The following is a 22,590-nucleotide window of genomic DNA, read 5'->3' as shown; positions in this document are numbered from 1 at the left end:
TCTGCCACACAATGTCGTCTGTGTCAGACTCACGAGAGGATACCTGGGTACTCTCATTTATAGGTTCTGGCTCCTGTGGCTGGACCTTTCCAGAAGGTATGGAGAGACTCTGGCCACGAGTCGCCAGGCCTCGGCCACGACCACTTCCAGTCAAAGAGGCGGCGGAGGTGCCAGGCAGGGTGGCGCCAAATACTTTCTGTTCCTGCCATTTGGGTGTTGGAGTGGCGCAGGAACCATGCCGCCCCTTGAATGAGGATGTCCTCTCCTGAGAACGTGAGCCCCTCTCCCTTGAAGGGGACCGCGGGCTACGGACAGGCTTGTCCGTTGCCGACCCGTCCTGTGAAGGGGATGCCGCCTGTGCTTCCTCGCCTCTAACTGGGACAGACTGCTGCACTGTGAGAGCGGGAGGTGTGGTCGTCTGGCTGAGGAGGCAGTAGACCATTAAGCCTATACTGCACGACCGGACACCTGGATTTTCAGCTTGGGCGTGGGGGACTGCTGTGGCGTCTGATAGTCCAGAAAGGACGTCTGAGTAGCCGCTGCAACCTTCAGTGGTGCATGTCCCCGCTGCACCACCTGCGCGTAGCAGCCCTTCGGCAAGCAAGCAAAACGACGTACCTCTAGGTGTGACAAGTTTTCTTTTACTTTTAGGGTCCGTACTTCTTTCAAATCTTTCTATACTCTACACGATCTGGAGTGTTCCGGGTGGGTCTCGTTGCAGTTTGCGCACTGTGCGCTGTTTGTGCAGCAATCTGTCATTTGGTGAGCTTTACTGCATTTCGCGCATGTGGCTTTCCCGCAGCAGTTCTGGGAGCCACATCCGTACTTCTGTGTTAGGGATATATGGTCGAACCCTGCAGTAGAGGTGTCCGGCCTCGACAGCTTCAGGAAATGTCGTGTTTTCAAATGTTAGAACGAGGCGTTTCGTTTTTATTTCCTGCCCGTCAGGTTGCATGCAGAAACTCCTTGCGGCCAGGACTCCTTGGTAAAAAGACCTTCAGCAATTTCATCGTGTGTCGTCCCCTGGATCATATTCAGTATGCGATGTGGCGTGACTGACACCTTATGGTCGGACACTGAACGCAGTGCAAGGAGCGCAGTACTCTGCTCGCTATTCTCAATTTCTACCAGAAGGTCACCAGGAGACATTTTTTAGTCTTTCAAGCTCTTTCCCACAACAATTTCAAGTACTTCCGCAACCAGGAAGGGTGATAATTTTGACAAGTGTTTAACACTTTCGGAATAAATGATCAAACACTTTGGGTATTTGGAATGGGTACATGGAGTTTAGTCTGAGATTCAGACTTCGGTGTGGACTCTTTCAGGCAGCCGATCAACTTGGTTTCGCTTGGCACCTATAAGGATGGGGAGGTTTTCAGACACCATGGCGCACTGCCCACCACCGAGCCCGACAAGAGGGTAGGTAGCACCCTATAGCAAGCATGGCTTGGCTGGGTATGCTACACTGGCAATGCGACCCAGTAGCTATAAGCAAGTGTGGTTCAAGAAAAGTATATTTCGCCACCCAAGGTTAGCCCTTGCGGCCTAGGACGGTGAAAAAGGAAGGAAGAAAGTGTAGAAGAAAGGAAAGAAAAAGTAGGTGGAAGGAAAAGTGAGAGAAGGAAGAGCAGGGCAGAAGAGACGACTGACTGAATCATCCTGGACGGGCCAAGCCAAGTGTTCCGTCTACGAGAAGCGGTGTTGGGACCGAGCGGTTGTCCGGGGACTTTGGGTACGGCAGGGAGCCGAGCCAGGGCAGGAGCTCATGTAGAGGCCGCACTCGCGAAGGACCAGGGAGCAAAAGGGGTGCCTCTTAAATAATATAACTCTTTATATATACATATGGACAGGTTACAGCATCTCAAGAACACGTTCGAGAACACTGACAAGAGAACACACGCTAGCAGCCGCCTGCTGCTACTTTTATAACCTCACTGGTCCCCACATTCCTAGTAGGGAATCCCTATCGTTCATTGTTCGTTACGACCGGGCACGCCATTTCCCTCTCCCTCGCACTGCCACATGCGACACACACACGGAAGGGCCAGACATCTTTGGCCGCGGTGTCGCCGGTCAATCTCGGCGGACAATGGTGCCATCGACGTCTAGGAAGGCGGAAGACATCCATAATTCCAGGCGTCCTGGCTTCCGTGTGGTAGGGGATAATCTCAAGGGCGATCTAAGCTGGCTAAATTGAGTAAATTCCCTCCCTTGTCGAGGACGTCCCAAGGCTGTCGGGTCGCTGTGCGTCGAGGTCAGGCAGGAAGGCAAAGAGGGAGTGGACGGCAAAGTCGGCTAAATGACACTGGCGTGGGTCAACCCGATGATCCCTCGGAGAAGGTCACGTCGCCCCGCAAACCAAGGTGTGTTGGCGACTCGAAAGCGCCTCTCACTCTGACTCCGGGCGCAGCTGACCTTAGCCACCTGGCGACGATGCTCCAGGGCATCGTCGCCAGGTGGTGCCCATCCAAACCGACCCGTGCCGGTCGGTTTGGATGGACAAGGTCGTCTCCTGGTGCCTTTCGCAACAGCTCCTCCGCCGCCAGGAAGAGTGTCTTGAGGGAGAGCAGTCCACACTGGTCCGTTGAAAGACGTGGTCTCACGGCTGGGCTGGCGACTGAGGTCCAGGCTGGAGTCCAGACTGGGGAAGTGGCAGTAACAAAACCCACAACACCGAACCACACTCCGCGCAGGTAAGCGCCCAGCACCCAATTTCTCCAATCCGCCAGACCAAAACAAAACAGAACAAAAACATGCCTCGTGAAAGTTCCGTGCTATTCTATCAAGGAAAAACACGCACAAAGAAACTTTTTTCCTCCGACAGGTTGCTTTAGCGAAAGAAACTTTTGCAGACTAATAAAAGCCATATTACGCTCAACCCAAAATAAAAGAGACTCCCGTGAAAACAAAACCACATTACAAACCGTAACGTAACTCACATAGCGCATATCCCTATTAAATTCGAGCACGTCCTCCGGGACGCAAACTTTACTGAGGAGAAAACCGTTTCAAAGGAACTTTAGCGCGAACGCAACGAGCTAAAGCCGAAAGAAACGCAAAACTCGGACTCCCGGAAAAAGAAAAGCTAATAACCTTGCCGAATAAACTAGTCGACTCAATTACACTAAAAAAAAAAACACGTTTAGCCCTCCCTTTTCCTCGAAAGTCCTTCTTTGCATCTAACCCACGCCCTGTTTGTTCTTGGCATCACTCGGACTGTTCAAGTTCTTCTCCTTGGACTTGCGTGCAGGCACGACGTTGCTGTCCTGAGATCTCCCTTGGTTTCCCCGTCCGACGTGATGCCTGGCTGAACCACAGGCGATGAGCTGTGACTCCGTCTGGAATCTCGCCGAGTCGTTCCAGGCTCGTTGTTGCCTTCTCCAGGCTCCTTGCTCGTAGTTGAGCTGTGGGTCCGTGGCTCGTTGGGATGGAGGTCCTGGAGTTTTCCCCCCCCCCCCAGCCTCGAGGACCGCTTCCTCTTTGTAAAGTGGCGCCCGTCGCGTTTTCCTGGGCGCTCTTTACAGGAAGCGTTGCTGCTAGAACGTACAACGCTGATTCGGCGCCGAGTCTTCTTCTTGGGTATCGGTAGCTTGCCCATAACAGCCTCCGAGTTCTCCGTCTCAGATGCACCATGCCGCGAACACGACAATGTCCTTGGGTGCACTGGCGTCTGGCCTGCTTTGTCCCACCCGGGCACCATCGTGTCCCAGGTGGGTTCCTTGCCCGCGCAGCCACCTCCGGTGGCAGGTCCCCTGGGATGGCCGGCTTGGGGTCTCCCGTCCTCCAACCTCGATGACGACTCGCTGCCGGACGCGTACTCGTCGACGTCCTCCTTGCACCTGGACTCCGTGAATGGTCTGGAGTCTCGGCTCCGCAACCGCACCAGGCAGGACTGGTTGATCTCGTCGAACGAAATCTCAATCACCTCCCTCCTGGAGGGCCGCTTGGACTCCTGTGACGGCACCGTGGGCTTGGTCCCAAGGCCCCACGGATGCCGATCCGAGCGATCAGGATCCTGGCTTGATTGCTGGACCGCTTTCTCCGGCATTTCGGCGCTGCTCTCCATGAGCTGGATGAACTTCCCCGGCGTCGTCTCTGTCTTGGCGTCGCCTTCGTCCTCCGAGAAGCAGCCGCGGGATGCCCGAAGAGCCTTCTCTTCTTTCCCGTGATCCCGATCACTCTCAGCCTCCCGCAGCTTGTCTGTTGGGTAGGTCTTGTGCGGAACGGCGTCGCTCTTCCGTGGAACAACGTCGGTCGCGTCGGAGTAAACATGCTGGTTTCCGGTCACCTCGGTGTCTCCAGCTTCCATTTTCCTCTTTTCCTGACACACCACTCCTGTTGCTGCTTCCACGTCACTCTCACCTTCCCGCCGCTCGGAGTTCGATTCGGGCTTGCGAAGAACGGTGACGGCCGTGTCGGGAGAAAGACGCTGGTCTCCGGTCATCTCAGTATCCCCAGCTCACACTTTCTCCTTTCCCTGACACGCCTTCCCGGTCACCGCTTCAACGTCGGTTGTTGCCCGACGAAGGGACTCAACCTCCCGCGCTTTCTTCGCGAGCTCGAGCTGCTCGAACTCGTAGTCGAGCCGCTCCATTTCGCTCTTATACTTGCGCTTCTCTGGCTCCCCTCCCGCCGTCTCGAGAGCCCTCTCGTCGGCCCACCTTATGCGTTCCTCCGCTCCCTTTCGCGAACCTCCACCAGAGCCTCTGTGAACTCCTCAAACGCTGACGTCTTCGGCCTGAAGGAGTTTTATAATATGCGGTTTTCGTTTAGTCTGCCCCAAATTGATTCCTAATTCGGTACAAACCTGTACCAACTCATGCCAGCGGAATGCCTCCAGACTCATGACCACGCTTGTGTTGGCTCTCTTTCTCACAAAAATGCTCGCGTTAGAACAGTCACACAGTACTTCTAACAACGACTATCTCCAACCCACACAGGTAAAGCTTAGAGCTAATGGGTCTGGCAGATTGAGAAAGAGAGGACCGGGCACTCACCCACACAAGAAGTCATGGTCCGGCGAAGTCGATCCCACCGCTGCCACCAGTTGTTGGGGCCGAGCGGTTGTCCGGGGACTTTGGGTACGGCAGGGAGCCGAGCCAGGGCAGGAGCTCATGTAGAGGCCGGACTCGCGAAGGACCAGGGAGCAGGAGGGGTGTCTCTTGTAGAATATAACTCTTTATATATACATATGGACAGGTTACAGCATCTCAAGAACACGTTCGAGAACACTGCCAAGAGAACACACGCTAGCAGCCACCTGCTGCTGCTTTTATAACCTCACTGGTCCCCACATTCCTAGTAGGGAATCCCTATCGTTCATTGTTCGTAACGTCCAGGCACGCCATTTCCCTCTCCCTCGCACTGCCACACGCGACACACACACGGAAGGGCCAGACATCCTTGGCCGCGGTGTCGCCGGTCAATCTCGGCGGACACTGGTGTCATCGACGTCGAGGAAGGCGGAAGACATCCATAATTGCAGGCGTCCTGGCTTCCGTGTGGTAGGGGATAATCTCAAGGGCGATCTGAGCTGGGGAAATTGAGTAAATCCCCTCCCTTGTCGAGGACGTCCCAAGGCTGTCGGGTCGCTGTGCGTCAAGGTCAGGCAGGAGAAGCAAAGAGGGAGTGGACGGCAGAGTCGGCCAGATGGCACTGGCGTGGGTCAACCCGATGATCCCTCGGAGAAGGTCACGTCGTCCCCGCAAACCAATGTGTGTTGGCGACTCGAAAGCGCCTCTCACTTTCTCTCTGGGCGCAGCTGACCTTAGCCACCTGGCGACGATGCTCAAGGGCGTTCACCTGTGCCGGTCGGTTTGGATGGGCAAAGTCGTCTCCTGGAGCCTTTCGCAACAGCGGGGGCGGAAGCGGTGTATTTCCTCGTCCGGGGGGCCACGAAGGGTCCAAACGTTCCCCGGGCTCAGCTCAACCATCATGGTCCCGCATTGCTCGGGGTTCGTAGTGACGCCACTCACCAAGCACCTACTACAGCAGGTGCCCCCTGCGTGCGGGTATGGTGGCCTACGTGGCTGGGGTCCGTTGTGACGCTACTCACCAAGCGCCTAACAACTAAGGTGCGGGCGCCTCCGGCCGGGCTCTGGGTCCGTAGAGCCGCCTCTCCAAACACCTGCTTTCACAGGTGCCATCTGCCGGGTCATATTGTTCAGTGCGCAATAAAAAAATGAAAGCCGTTTACAACTCCCTGTAACACCGAATTGGAGCGCAGCTCTTGAGGAGGAGGATGGAAGGGTACTGACGGTTACCTGTTCTCGGGACGGGGGGGGGGGGGGGGGGTCTTGTGACCTTGGGGGGTCACAAGACCCCCCAGAAAAAGTTTTCCGCTAGATTTAGCGGGGAATTTTTTGCGCTAAATCTAGCGGGGAAATTTTTCCGCTAGATTTAGCGGGTTAATTTTTCCGCTAGATTTAGCGGGTCATTTTTCCCGCTAGATTTAGCGCAGGAATTTTTCCGCCAAATTTAGCGGAGAAATTTTTCCGCTAGATTTAGCGGGAAACTTTTTCCGCTAGGTTTAGCGGGAAAATTTTTCCGCTAGATTTAGCGGGGAATTTTTTCCGCTAAATCTAGTGGGGAAAACTTTTCCGCTAAATCTAGCGGGGAAATTTTTCCGCTAAATCTAGCGGGGAAATTTTTCCGCTAGATTTAGCGGGGAATATTCCGCTAGATTTAGCGGGGAAATTTTTCCGCTAGATTTAGCGGGTTAATTTTTCCGCTGGATTTAGCGGGTCATTTTTCCCGCTAGACAGAGCAGGAATTTTTCCGCCAAATTTAGCGGAGAAATTTTTCCGCTAGATTTAGCGGGAAACTTTTTCCGCTAGATTTAGCGGGAAAATTTTTCCGCTAGATTTAGCGGGGAATTTTTTCCGCTAAATCTAGCGGGGAAAACTTTTCCGCTAGATTTAGCGGGGAAATTTTTCCGCTAAATCTAGCGGGGAAATTTTTCCGCTAGATTTAGCGGGGAATATTCCGCTAGATTTAGCGGGGAAATTTTTCCGCTAGATTTAGCGGGGAATTTTTTCCGCTAAATCTAGTGGGGAAAATTTTTTCGCTAGATTTAGCGGGGAAATTTTTCCGCTAAATCTAGCGAGAAACTTTTTCCGCTAGATTTAGCGGGGAATATTTTCCGCTAGATTTTGAGGGGAAATTTTTCGGCTAAATTTAGCGGGGAATTTTTCCCGCTAGATTTTTCCGCTACATTTGGCGGAGAAATGTTTCCGCTAGATTTAGCGGGGAAAGTTTTCCGCTACATTTAGCGGGGGGAATTTTTTCGCTAGGTTTAACGGGAAAATTTTTCCGCTAAGCGGGGAATTTTTTCCGCTAAATCTAGCGGGGAAATGTTTCCGCTAGAGTTAGCGGGTCAATTTTTCCGCTAGATTTGGCGGGTCATTTTTCCCGCTAGATTTAGCGCAGGAATTTTTCCGCTAAAGTTAGCGGAGAAATTTTTCCGCTAGATTTAGCGGGAAAATTTCTCCGCTAGATTTAGCGGGGAATTTTTGCCGCTAAATCTAGCGGGGAAAATGTGTCCGCTAGATTTAGCGGGGAAATTTTTCCGCTAAATCGTGGGGAAATTTTTCCGCTTGATTTAGCGGGGAATATTTTCCGCTTGTTTTCGCGGGGAAATGTTTCCGCTAGATTTGGCGGGGAATTTTTCCCGCTAGATTTTTCCGCTAGATTTAGCGTAGAAATTTTTCCGCTAGATTTAGCGGGGACATTTTTCCGCTACAATTAGCGGGGAATTTTTCCCGCTAGATTTAGCGGGGAAATTTTTCCGCTAGATTTAGCGGGGAATTTTTTCTGCTAAATCTAGCGGGGAAAATTTTTACGCTAGATTTAGCGGGGAAATTTTTACGCTGAATCTAGGGGGGAAATTTTTCCGCTAGATTTAGCGGGGAATTTTACCCATAATGCACCGCGCGGTTACGCCGACGGCGACGGCGACGGCGACGGCGACGCCGCTCAAGCCGGAAACGGGCCCCTAAGAGCTGCGCTCTACAATGTAGTACACGAGCACAGCAAGCCTAAAACCTGTTTTTGGCACGAACATTTGGTAATATAGCGAACAATTTCGTACCTCTTTTGCTTCGAAAGTCTCTGCCTTTTCACTGTAACGAATCCGCGGTGCCCAAGGACGTCAGCCGAACCAAGTTCAAGCATTGGACAGGAACACTGCGTAACTTGGAAGTATTCGCTTGTCAACAATCTATTCATCAACGAATAATTGAATACGAGCTCGTAGCCATTGAGTGCCGTAACGGTACGTATCGTCACTTAAAGGGATACTGAACCGAAATTTCGAGCTCACTAAAAAAGGCCGGGGGGATAGGCGGGAAGCTGCAAAACCAAAATATATCACTGATACGGCGAGATATCTAACGGATCGCCGTATTTTTTTGGAAAAGAAGTGCGCGATTGAACCCGGCCGACGAAGCCGACGAGGCCGACGTGACAAGGCACGTCACGATTCCCATTTTCTCTCCTCCTCGCTACGCCCTGTCAAGCTGGTGAACCGAAGCGAGGACGAGAGAAGCGAGGCCGCTTCTCCTTATTCTCAAATTCTCCAGGAGGACAGTTTCGTCAAACAACTCGCTTGATCGCGTCCTTCTTTTCCAAAAGTACGGCCATTTCTTTGAGATATTGATGTACGAGTGATGTTTTGGGGTTCGTAGCGTCCCGTTCAACACTTCTGGAGCCTTATTTTGCGAAATTCAAATTTCGGTTCAGTACCCTTTAAGAATCACAAGTTCCACGGTATGCTTAAAAAGCATGGTGGAAGCTTGGAGTCAGAGCTTCCGGCGCAAACGCACGTCACGACTACATGATTTATAATTTCGCTTTCGAGTTTAAGATTTAAGCTAAAGAGGAAAATGTAAAAAAATTATATCATGGTCTGTTTAATAAACTCATTCAAGACTTAAGCATGTGCCACGTCATAATGACTGCGTAAATTTGATCTCTGATTGTCTGAACAAGTGGGTATTTTTTGAATCTGAACGTTGTGTATATTAGATAATTTTAAGGCCCTATATGTTTACCTACAGCCATCGTATATTGAGATACGTAATTAAGTTGACTAATTAACTATAATCAAATAATAAGTTGTGCAAGTCGGTTAAGCACATTGAACATAAACACCGAGTTGGACAGACTAAATCACCAGTGTCATCTTCATGTCCTTGTCCTGTGCATTTTCTTATGTTTAAAGGGCACATTTAAATGTCGTGCCAATAAACAATTGCAATACTCTTTGGCCAACGAACATATCAACTGAGGAAGAGTTAAGCAATTTAGGCCACGAGTTAAACCTGTTATCTTCCCGAATTGTGAATAAAACTGGAGGTACTTTCTAAACATTTGGACGGTTTCTACTCGCTCAAACTTTCTGCCAGCAGAATTAATAAGCCGTGCTTGTGCTGTGGGTGCCCAGTAGTGTATAGAAGAAATTTATGTGAACTAAAACGATCGCGATCGAATGCCTCTAATAAGTCGTGGCGCTCAGGCACGCGACGCCACGTGTTTGGAGAGTGTGGGACACAACCTTTGCCTCCCAAACTCGATTTTCCACAGGCTGGTTTGGGAAACCCGATGGGGCTCAGGGGAAAACAGGGGGGCATGGTGAACTGTTACTGCTTGAATGCGAGTTACGCGCCCTGTTCCCGCCTTCACTGCGTCTCTCGCTGTGGAGAGAAAGGTAAAGAGAGAGAGAGAGCAGGAGGAGTATTCATGGGCAGAGGGGTTAATTTGAACCTTAGCTTCGTCTGAATTTCGCGTCAGAGAAATAAACCACCATGTCGCGGTAAAAGAAAGAAGAGGCGCGTTTAAGGAATCCTAGCGGCCGTATGAGGAACCAACGTTTTTTTGTATTTTGTGGCAGAAGCAAAAACTGAAACACCCGGCTTCCTCTATAGTTTTCTGTACAGCTTACCCTCCTCTTCTAGTGGGTGGAGAATAAGGAGGCAAGGCGCGCCAGGGGACTGGGAAATGAATTTTAATTATATGGGGTAGGGCCGATGGTCAAAATGGGTTTTGGTCAAAACGAATGAAAGAAAAACGTACGTTTGGCAATGCGCTTGCGGATTCATGAGTCTGAAATAACCCGCTTTCCTTATGTCCTCTCGTTCTTTCTCCCCAGTTGTTGTGACCGGTTCTGGCGTGGAAGGCGCAGGCTTGATCCTATAGAGGATAGTATGACTGAGCTCACCTGAGGTCATCTCCGCCATTCTCTATACATTTAGCTCCGTTTCAACGGGGCGAAGGGGATAAAATTAAAAAGAATGACAAGATAGAGTGAGTCGCCAATAGAAATACCCAGGTTGTTGAGGCAATCAAAGTGATGTTTTCCCAGAGCTTATACGGTAAGCGCAAGAACCATGCCCCTTGCCGTAGAGGGCTTTATCTAGTAGTCATTGCGCAAAAATCGGGCGGCTGGGTTTTAATAGCGTTTTGAAATAAACGATTGAATTGTGTCTGCTGCGAATGTTTTACAACGTGTAGGCTGTCTTTCCGAAATTGCTTTCATTTCCTAGATAAATATACTGAGATAATGTCGCGCGCATAATGTTGCTGATTATTGCTCTTCACGCGACGTGGCAGCGTGACGTAAAACTAATTTTCGAATAAATTTGAGCGAAATTTTTTAGCATATCAAACCCTGAAAGCATACAGCGGATTCACCGCTAAACCTACCAAATGACAGCTATCGCCGTAAAACGAATTGGAACGAAGTCAAATAAATATAATTTTTACTGTGACGTTTATTCGCTCCACTGACTTGAATTATCGCTTTTGGTCCTGATTACACAGTGCAATGATATATGAGTTGTTGTTGCTGCCGTGTAGTTCCGGGTATGGGTCGTGTGTGCACAGCAGCCATCACTCAGGACAGCCGACAAGATCGCTCGCACTCTCAGCACTGTCAACAGTCAGCGACAAATCTTGAGCACTTTGTCGAAAACAATACAGAATGCAGGTTTCGATACTCATGCTCGTGCTGGGCTTTTTAAAAGCGAAAGGCGCAACGTCATTGCATCAAGAAATGAGGTGGTGCAGCGTTCCCCCCATGAGTAAGTTTAGGAACGACCTGATGTCGTAATTTTTTTTATTGTCCTTGATATATTAACTAAGATGCCTCGTAGATCAGACATATTAACGACGAGAAACTACGGCTCCTATCTCTGACGTCACGACCGTAATTATCAATCGCCAGCGTCAATTTCCTTCGTTAGTATACAGAGCACGGCGGAAGATTGTAATCATCGGGTTCTTATATCAAAGCCGCCAACACCGTCGAAGTTGGCAGTCTGTCATTAATCTTATTTCCTATAATGTAGGTAGGAGTGATCGTACTCAAAATGTCATAGTGATATTTTGGACAATCGTAAAAGGCCACCTAGAGCGGCGTGTTTTGCCAAACATATCGCGACAACCTCTATGTACTGACTAAGTGTTCCATTGCAGCTCCAGAACCTGTCTCCAACACTTATAATATTTGTCTCCAACACTTATAATACAGCCTTTCATTTTATTTGCTTTGAGAGCTATGGTCCCCAGATAGTCTGGCTAGTCTTCCGTTCACTGCCCCGCCCCTCCCCCCTCGGTGACTGCTCCGGAATAAATGCGCGTGGCGGCGCTGCGAGCTGTCGGCGCGCCAAAATGCGGTAATAACCAAGTAAAAAAAAAAAAAATCTGCAGAATATATTAATGACACAAGCAAATGTCCGCTTCACAGATGAGTTATTTACAGTTCCTGCCCTTCAGAAGCCTTAGCTGGTGTCGACGATGCTGCCCTGTATCTTTTCATTGCTTTGGTGTAAAGTCTGAAAAGGAGCAGGATGAATAACTGGAGTATGCGTGTTGTTTTCGACACGGCATGGCCCTCACAGTCTAACAAAGGTACGTCTGTCTTTGCTAAGAAGCAGAGTAGTCAAAAATATTTTTCTCACTAAGCTAGTTTGGACTGAAGAATGTAGTGAGAGAGAAAGTTAGAAGCTACATCAACACGCCGATTGCGTGCAGCGATCCTTAGAATTTCATATTTGGCGCTGGAGGACACTAAACAGCCTTTATAGGGACCATAGCAGAACAGTTCCTTCGATAAATTTTTAGGATTGGGAATGCCAAAGCAGGGCTGTTCGCGTGTTTAAGCGTGGCTCGCCGCTACTGTAAATGTTTAAAGCCCAAAGCCGGGCAAGTTATAGAAGGAAAGCGATATAGAAAAACATTTCAGCACACTTGTCTTTGGCTGCAATGCATCATCGCGTGTTGGCGACACTATACGCTCGAACGAGCAATTGCCATATTTTTTTTTGCTTGTTTTTTGTCTCGGAAATAAAACGCCAATAGAAATACTACCGCGGTGGAAACTTTTCTTTGGGGTATTAATCCAAAAACACAGTTTGGTTTTCGCCAATATCCTTTCGAAGCAGAGTGCGAAAAATCGCCGATGTCGTGTTCACGCTGTGATTGTAATGCACTGTACATCAAAGAAGCCAGGCAGACGTGGCATTGGGGTCATTTATAGATCTTGTAACTATGCACGGACATTAGCTCGAGGAAGCATTATGCTTTCAGGTCTTTGTCACACTGAAGGTCAAGATACGGTTATTTCCACACATAATAACGGCTACGATAGAAGTTATGTGCCTAGTTTGGTACTGCTTTTCTTTATTTTGACGATGCTCAGTTGAAATGCTTACTTTTTATGACTTTCTAAATATGCCCGTCCGGTCACTCCTGGTTTTTTTTTTTTACTACTAGAGGCCGAGAGATGAAATTGAAAGGGTTTGTTCAAACTCTGGATTACAGCCCCTGGAAAACATTTGACAACTCGGATGGCGTTCGATTTTCGCGTGCTATGATTTTCAATATTCCAAAAGACGAAACCAACTTACAACAAACCAAGTTAGGAACACCATCGGTCGAGTTGGCACTTCCCTCTAAAAGCGACTTTTTTTACTTCCGTCTTGGTGTTGTGGACTGTATTAAACTTAGCAACTAAATTCACTGTAAAAAAAAAATAGACGTACAAATTGAACTTAATAGGTTCTATATCAAATGCATGCTAGAAATGTGTCGCAGGTAACGTCCACAAGGGCTAGAGAAACAAAGACCCGCGAGCGTTCACCATAAGCAGCCACATAAAAGCGAAGAGAACGCGCGCAGCGGCGGTAGCGGAGGAGCTGGCGTTCGACAGTGAGGCGCGTTCAGCAGCCTGCGGCGCCTTTTCGCATGCCAAGGTGTGGCGGCGGAAGCGCGCACGGACGAAACTTTTGCTTTTTGAGCCGATACGTTGAGGGTAACTTTGCATGAATGCTGGGGCAGAAGGGCATTTAGCCTTTCTCCACTTCTTATATATTCAGTTTGAGTCGTTATTGGCGGTAATTTCTCTAGGTGCGGCCGAAAACGGAGTTGGAGCAATTCGCCGAAAAGCAAGACGGCCGCCACCATAATTACTCTGAGTGGGAAATTTATTTCGCTCGTCGCTGCAAACGTAGGACTGCCGGAACGATGATATTTGGAAATGAGTGAGATGCTCACTAAGTTTGTGCACGAAGTGTGCCAAGCTTCATTAAAACAGCAGGTGTGAAAGTTATGTTTCTAACAAATAAAGAAATTTTGAATCCAATATTGGATTCAAAATGTTGTGTTATAGCGGGCTGTGAAAGGTGCAGATTTGGGCACAGAGGTGCTTGGACTTGAGAGTAACATTACGGAGCTCTTATTATACCAAAAAGAGGTGGCAATGGAAACCAGGTGGGAATTTGGTTTGGGCGGCGTAACTCAAAGGGAACCGGTTTTGACCATGAGAGGGCTGTCAGGAGAATACCACTGGTCGTGGGAGGTGGAGAATTTACAGGTAGGAAGAGACTGGTGGACTGTACATCCAATTGAAGCAACTTTACGAAAGGTGGTTCCAAAGCCGAGAAAACAAAGTTGTAGACCAACACACGGTTTGGCCGTCGAGGGCCTTTGCGGTCAGCTGTTGTGTAATAACCTGTTCTGCGAGGTCCTGATTTTCGGCGCACAGGTACTTTGACATGACCGTAACTTGACACAACACTTATTATACCAAAAGAGTTGACATGGCGAAACCTGGTGGAAATTTAGTTTGGGCAGCTTAACTGAACGGTAACTGGTTTTGACCGCCAAAGGCTGTCAAGATAATACCACTCATCGCGGGAGGTGCACACTTTACAGGCAAGAAGATACCAGTGGACGGTACTTCCGGGTCGAACCACTTTGCGATGGGTGGGTCTGAAGCCGAAAGAAAAAAATTTTCTCTACAGAACTCGGGGTGTCAGCGTTTCCACATCCAGAAGGAGGCTGATCAAGAAAGAAAGCACACCACATAAACTTCCATACTGAAACACCGATTCTCCAGTGATTCCGAGTTTCAGTGTTGTTTTCTTTAGATTTATAATTGTCACTTTTTTTACCGTTCAAATCTTTCTTCATGAAGTACAGATTGCGTGCCATACTTGTCGGGAAATGTCATCGACACGTACGACGGGGACGAAACTTCTTTGGAGGGCATTCCTCCAACGAAATTGGCACGGCATACCCGCGAGTTTGGAATGGCATTTCAGTTCGTCCCATCGGCGCTAAAACATCTAGGCGTTACTGGTACGAAAACAAACGCAGAGTGCAAAGCGGAAGTGTAGAATATGTCCGCCGTGCCGACACAGTGGAAGACATGATCGGGAGACCCGATTTCTCGTGTTGTACGGTGCACGGGTCCATCGTTGTCGCTGTCCCACAAAACATCGTCGAGGTGAAAAACTGTGAAACTTTGCCCCCACGAGATACGACGCATAACTATTGAAGCACTTAATGACGCAGCACAGGCAGCACTTCATGCTGTGAACCCAGCGCAACCGCACCGCTCCGACTTCAATACGTACCAACGTACGCGGCGTGGTTTCGTTTTCGTTTGTTCTGGGGTTCTCACTGCCTACCTTCGGTACCGGCCGCGCAGCGGCGCGCCAGTCGCGTCGCAGGGAGTGTATATGTCCAAAAAGCAAGCACCATCCATACGGACAAGCGGAGTATTAAAACGCATATCACGTGTGTGGAATGCTCCGCTCGATCACCTATCTTTTGCGGCGGACCCGCGAACGATATCGGGCAGAATATTCTTGTGTGAGCTGGCGCTCAGCTTACGGGTGGACTGAGTGTAATTTATAGAACGAGCTGCAGGACGTCAGGGATATACTAACAACATACAAAATGCACCACAGCACTCACACCCAGTATGTTTTCGTTTATTACATTCGAGGGTGATGAAGCAGAACAAACTGAATAAATACTGCTTTTTTTTTCAGACCCAGTTGAAAGAGTAAAAGCAGCCAGATTCGTTACCAATGCTTTTTTATCTTGTAAAGATGTCATCATGAAACTCAACATCAAGTCTTCAATCTTTCAGGTTAGTCAACTGACGTAATCCCACAACTAACATAATTCCGCGATTACGTCGCGTACTGATAAAATGGACAATTTTGGAAAATCGTTGCTTCAGCACGTTTTGGTTTAAAATCACGTGAAATCACGGGCACTCCATCGACCAAGAAAGCGAGATCCTGCTGACTCCATTGAGTTGCGGAGACCTATATTTGACTCCCAATACGTGTTTGCTTTTGCTTTTGCTTTTGCTCTAGCAGCACCTCCCATCCCAACATTTTGTTCATCCACCCACATGACCGTCCGCGTATTTCCTGGTATATTTAACGGGAACACTGAACTGCTGTTTAGGGAACATGACGTCATTCGATGCCACATGACTGGACGTAAGTGACCTTTACACTAATTAAGTTTCTCCAGCATAATGGGCGGGTGAATTGTTTTCACGTGATGTGAAGTTATCTGACCGGTACCCTAATTAACTTTTCAAGCGGTATTTAGCGGAAAGTCAGATGTCACCTGACCTAAACACTAATATTCAGTTTTTCCGCTAAGTTTAGCTGGGAAATCAATCTATAGTAGCCAAAATACCTTCAGTTGTCCCGCTAAACTTAGCGGCGAAATTGATGTCGCTTAACCTGAATACATAGGACACGTACACAGATGCCAATTCTCCCCTAAATACGGTAGGAAAATTGTCGTCATGTGATCTGTGAAGAAGTTCAGTTCCCCGCTGAATTTGGATGGGAAATTTATGTAAAGAGAGGTTATTTAATTTTTGAAACGACAGCTTAATGTCTTTGATAATGTAATAAACTATAGCACCTTCAATACTGCGTGTCATGACTGATAGAAATTTGAGGATGAAGGTTGCTGCCAATTTGTTTGCTCCAGAGCTATTCCCTAGATTTTTGTACCGTCTCCTTCATAACGCGCACATTGTTCCATCCTGGGAATCCTTGAGTCCCGTTTTCTGGCGCACAAGGTGTTTGTGAAATACTTGGTTGGTATCATATAGAACAACTTTTTTAGCTCAGGTCACCGAACGACCACGAAAAATAGCTTATTTGAGCCATAGTAACTTTGGAGCTGGGGGACAAAAAGGAACGGACAGACACAAAATTCCGAGCACAGCTAAATATTAATTATTCAGAACACCTCCTTAAATAGGTGCTTTGAAAAAATAATATATTTAGTTGTGTTCGGAGTTTCGTGTCTGTCCGTCCCTTTTTGTCTCCGAGCACCAGTGTCACTATGTCCATCCTTAACCAGCTCGCCTACTTACTTGCATTAACTTCGGGTTATTTGGATAGGCACAACTGTCACGAAGAGCCTATGGAGAGCAGGGCGAGTCCCCAAAGTCTCATATCTTCAATTGGAAGCCAACGAGATCGCCGTATTAGCGGATAAGGTTGCTGAAGTACGGATCAGAACGTGAATAGAGTTAACATAATCAGTGATGCGTTTTTTAACTCTTTTCTGCCCAAAGCCTTCCTTAAACTACTCGAGACTTGCAAACCCTGACGTGCTTCGAGAACACAATGAAGGAAATCTCGTGTCAGAAAAACAATGCCTAATTTCTCACATGTATTTGAATTATTAATCGTTATAAAGATGGGGGGGGGGGGGGGGTGCAGCACAACTACATGTCGAACTACTGAGAGCAAGTGCGACCTTAAAGAAGGTACAGGTGTATTTCGAATTAATTTCGCGCACTATAAAATAATGTAGCCAGATTTTTTGTTTTTTTTTTCTTTTTGCAGTTTTAAGGCCCACCAATGCACGCCGTTTTAACGCAAATCCACCATATGCTTTAGTTTTAAAGGACGAGATGCCTGTTGTGAAGACTTCGATTGAGCGTACTGCTAAGACCAGGTGTCCCCGCCGTAGCGGCCGAGGACGCGAAATTTATTGAGGAGCGCGTGCTACGGGGGAAAATTATTTTTACTTGAGTTGTTGCTCTTGGGCAACATCTGTCACCAAAGTTTCATGGTTTTCATAGACCGGTTTTCATGAACCTTTTCTCTCGGTTTTCATGAACCTTTTCTGCGCGAGCGCAGCCATATTTAATCGCCAAATTGTCAGTATCTGGTTGAAAATCGTTTTGCTCTCGCCAGCCCAGTGGGAAAAGCACTTGTCAATCGTGACTGCCTATCATTCTTGTTTCACTGTTTTCATACTTTTTAGTTGTTCCATAGTGCAATGATGCAATTTGGTTTTGTTTTGTGTTTTTCAATTCGTTTTCCGGCTCGTCATCTACGTGATTCAAAAAGCCAGTAAACGAAAGATGTACATTAAATACAATGAAAAAAATCTGGAGTGTCCACGTTTCCGCGAAGTACATTCAGCGTGTTGTTTTCACACTGCGGAGGATAATATCGCATAACTTTTTTAGATCTAAGCATATGTTGACACTCGTCATTCGTCGAGTTTATTCCATAGATTGTAGCAATTGGTTCTCTCACGTGCTTTAAAAGAAATCAGTTGATTCAGATTTCTTACACTGTTGGTAGAGCAGTCCTGTACCCAAGACGCAAACTTTTCTTCGCTAAGCTTTTTGCGCGAAAAGAAAGAAAGGGTTGGCGTGCATGGCTCACTTTAAAAGGTGGTCTAAATGCAAACATATACAAAATAATTGCCTTTAATTAACTGAAGTTCCTTAGTGTTGGCCTGAAGAATAATTTGTAAAAAATAAAAATAACTCAAATCGATAGTAAATGAGTAAACTATTAACTACCGTAAAGAGTAGCTAATTGCTTTTTGAGTTAATTTTTGTATTTCTATGGTAACAAGAAAGAACACAGGTTTTGATCCGTTGGAAAAATCCGGCTACCTATATATAAAGCCCCTTTATGGCTTATGTTTTCAGCAAAATTACTAAACCTGGTTTTGAGTGCTTTGTTGTTCCGTGATATTTGTACTTTTCTCAATGACGTACTACGTATGTATCATTTTTACGTCAAGGTTTTGCACTGCTTGAGCTTGTTTGTTTTTTCAGACCGCGTTTTCTAGTTTATCATTTCTTTTATGTACAAAGTTTGGGGGAATCCTGTCCCTTCTTGCCAGAAAGGTTCTTGTAAAAAACAGGGAAAAGTGCCTTACATGTGTTTCAGGTGTCGTCAACAAGATCCCCGTCGATTGTGGTTTGTGCTCTACAGGTCAGACGAAGCGTTATCTTAATGATAGACAAGACGAACAAAAACGATGCGTCAAAAACAAGGATCCATATTCCGAGGTATTCAAGCATATTTAGGAATGTAAGAATTGTGTGCCTTTATGGAACTGGACAACCACAAATCTAACAGAAAGAAACGGCTAAAATAGTAAATCGTGATAACCATAATAATAATCTTTATTTTGTTGGGTGTCCAAAACAGCACAAGGCCTAAATAGTGGTACACCGCTCGTCATCAAGGATAAATGCAGGCAACAAAACAAGGTCGTGACTATGTACAAATAATTGACTCAAGCCAATGTCGAAAAACAATCAGGTCGCTAAACATATCTACAGCAGATTGATCCAGTTTGTTAAATTCAAGTTGCATTCTTGTTAGTGGTGACGCGACATTCAAAGCAGACGGGTAAAAAGGACTTTGAAATCGATTGGGCCGCAAGGGAGCGTGAAAACAGACAGTGCTTAACAAAAGTGGTGAGTCAACAGCACCGTTTACAACCTTATGTAAAAACATTAGATCACTTAATCGTCTTCTATCGAGTAACGTACACAACCCAAGTTTTTTAAGTAATTGTTCGTAGTTGTAGTAGCAAGTACGGTCGAAATATCTGTCGTAAATTATGCCTATGAAGCGTTTTTGAACACGCTCAATACAGCATGATGCAGTGAGGTTAATGCAGTTCCATACAGAAGAAGCATACTCCAGCTTCGTACGCACTAGGCAACAAAATAAACGCACAAGACAAACAGGCGAAGAAAACTTTCTCGTGAAACGAGATATCGCCCCAAGGTTTCTAAAAGAGGCGTTGCAGATAGTTAAAACGTGATGATTAAAATTTAACGATGAATCAATAAAAATTCCAAGATCACGAATGACGGAGACTCGGGTGATGACGCTGCCACCTATTGTGTAGGAAAATGCAAGCGAATCACGCTTTCTAGTGAGAGACATTGTTCTTGTTTTTTGTTCGTTCAGTGGAAGATAATTCTTTGCACACCACTGTGAAATTTGCAATGCGTCCTCCTGAAGAAGTACGCAATCAGAGTGAGATTGTACACGTCGAAACAGTTTGATGTCATCCGCATACAAGAGCACTTTTGAATTTTTCGCACAGAGCGAAATGTCATTCACAAACGTCAAAAATAATAGTGGACCCAGGTTGCTTCCTTGGGGTACTCCAGAAGGCGATGAAAAATAATCGGACATGGATCCTGACACACGAACATAATTTGTACGACATGTAAGACAACTTTTGAACCATTGGCAGTAAGTCAAGCACAAACCATAGCTATCTAGTTTCGTCAGAAGTGTGCTGTGATTAACCTTGTCGAATGCCTTCGTCATATCAAAGTATATTACGTCGACTTGCTCGCGGTTGCAAACCAATGGAACGGCATAATCTAAAAAAGAGCATAGATTGGTTTCAACCGACTTACCCTTCAGAAATCCATGTTGTTCTGGGTTCATTTTATGTCTAAAGTACAGACGTTTATGCATTATCATTTCAAAAAATTTGGAAAAACTGCACAACAATGAAACGGGACGATAGTTGTTTACAGTACTAGGGTCCCCTGCTTTATGAATCGGAACAACAACAGAGCGTTTCCAGATAGAAGGAAATATTCCTGAATGTATCGATAAATTAAATATGTGTAATAAGACAGTAGTTTGCAGTTCGGCACACCCTTTCACAATAAAACTTGGAATTCCATCTGAACCAGCAGACAGCTTCGATTTCATATTACGAATGCTTTCCCTGATTTCAGGTTCGTCAATTGGTATAAAGGACAGAAAATCAGATGTGCCATGGCACGTCGCGTTATTGTCAGGGACAGATGCTGATGAAAAACATGATTTAAAATGCTCAGGAAACATGTTGGCAATTTCAATTGAATCACACGTACAGCCAGAACTATTTCGCATCGGTGCCACGCTACTATTCCGCTTCTTTTTTGTCGGTAGATATTTCCAAAAGTTTTGAGGCTTGGCGTACATGTCAGACTCAAGCCCATGCAAATGTGCACTTTCGTCTTTTTTAAAAAGCCATTTTGCCAAAGCACGACACTCACTAAATTTTGCGTACCACTTGTCCAATCCCGACCTTTTAAAAAGACGGTGATAATGAAGCTTACGTCTCAAGCAACTTCTTAATTCCTTTGAGAACCACGCAGGGTACTTGTTTAGTCTCGAAACACGTTTAGGCACGAAGTCATTTATCGCGCTCGAGACCACTTCTGTAAGTGCCTCAGCAGCTGAATCAGCGCACTTGTTATTCAGGATAGGTTTCCAGTCATAGCACTGAAAGTACTTGTACATATTCAAGTAATCGCCACTGCTGTACAGTAAGTATTCATAGCTGCATAGGGCCTGTTTACGCAGCGGAAAACAAAATGACACAGCGAAAGGCGGATGGAAATGGTCAACACGTGTTAAGGGGTCAGTGATTGGCGAAATATAGTTGATTGGAGTAGAAACTAATACAAGGTCAAGCACATTTCCCGCTGAATTCTGGATGGTGTTACGTTGTGCAAACCCATTAAAATAAATAAAGTCAAACAGGCTCGAAGCTTTCAGGCTGGTGGCATCGCTCGTAATCAAGTTATAATTGGCCAGCCAGTCAATTCCAGGTAGATTAAAATCCCCATATATATGCACACGAAACTTTGTCACGTCTAGCTTCCCTTCTAAATCCCTAAAATGACGTGCAAAAACGTCCGAGCTAAGGTGTGGCGGAAAGTAGTAGTTACCTATTAAAAAATTAAGCCCATCACGGCACGTCACCTCGATCCATACACATTCCGCGTACAATTCAAGATCGTACCTTCTCCTTGCACACAGAGAAGTGTCAACGGCCGTTAAAAGACCTCCCCCCTATCGCTGTCGCGTGGCGGCATAATCTCGGTCTTTCCGAAATACTGAATAACACGGAGGAAAATACTGAGAGCTGGGGATAGTGTCCTCGAGCCACGTTTCAGTAAGGGAGATGATAGTGTACGAATTACCTATAACTCCGGACAAGAACTCGGATGACTTCGTCCTAAGACCACGAACATTCTGCTAATAAAGCGTGCACTCCATGGTACCTGATTATGCGTTTACATCTCACCGAGGTGTCCGTGTCCGAGAGTTCTTTAAGAATGCCGAAAAAAGGGCGAAAAAGGCAGCCTGCCGGCCAAATGTCAGGTGTGTTGATTTCGTCAAAGTCATCGTTCTCGACCAACACATGAAAATAGGCGTAACTATCATGTTTAGTTGCAAGCTTGGTGCACTTCATCCACTTGCCTTTGAGAACACCAACCAGGGATTCCGTAATGTCCGATTCAGTCGTATGTGGATTCAACCGGGAAATGAAGAGCGCTCGACGTCTTGGTTGGCGCGGCACGCAGCTCAGCTTGCTGACGGTGTTCCTTCCTTCGGTAGGCTTGACCCTTTTCTTTCGCGTGAATGTCTGGAATCCTTCGGCGTCCACGTCATTCCTCTTTGGTTCAGGTTGAGTGGCCGTTGCCAAATTTGAGCGTAGTGGTAAACGAAAGGGTTTAGTTGATTGTCTGCCAATACCATCATCGTCGGTGTTTGTTGTAGACTTGCTCGGATTTTTCAAGGCAGCAGCGAAGTTACTTGATTGTCTAGCTGGCAAACCTTGCACTTCCAACGGTGTGCTCGCTTTGCGCAGCAGTTCCGTGTTTTCCGAAAGCCGCAGACGCAATGCCTCGTTGTCTGCTTTTAGCATTTTCACGTCTTTCGCTAGTGCATCGATTTTGTTGCAAAGCTGGGCAACAAGCATGTGAAGACTGACCTCGGTAACGGACGATTCATGGTTGGCGTGCGAACCAGTTTCTTCCATTGAAATGGACGAGTGGGCGTCACCAACCTTCGTTTCCTGAGAGTCCAGGCGCTTCACACACGTAGAGCACTTGTAGCTGCTGACACCGTTCACCATGAGCAGGTCGTAATCCCCTTCAACCACCTTGATGCATTTGCAGTGAAATCTGCGCCTGCAGGT

The 22,590-nt window shown here is 46.9% G+C and overlaps 1 pseudogene; it reads right to left on the bottom strand.

Moving 5' to 3' along the window:
- Positions 1-21,518: 21,518 nt before the first annotated feature.
- Positions 21,519-22,371, bottom strand: LOC115324644 (annotated as a pseudogene).
- Positions 22,372-22,590: the final 219 nt, after the last annotated feature.

The sequence above is a fragment of the Ixodes scapularis genome, unplaced genomic scaffold, assembly GCF_016920785.2.
Source record: "Ixodes scapularis isolate PalLabHiFi unplaced genomic scaffold, ASM1692078v2 PGA_scaffold7__128_contigs__length_106722199, whole genome shotgun sequence".
In the NCBI taxonomy this organism is placed as follows: Eukaryota; Metazoa; Arthropoda; class Arachnida; order Ixodida; family Ixodidae; genus Ixodes; species Ixodes scapularis.
The sequence above is the reverse complement of the archived record's forward strand: the minus strand, read 5'-3'. Positions and strand labels throughout refer to the sequence as shown.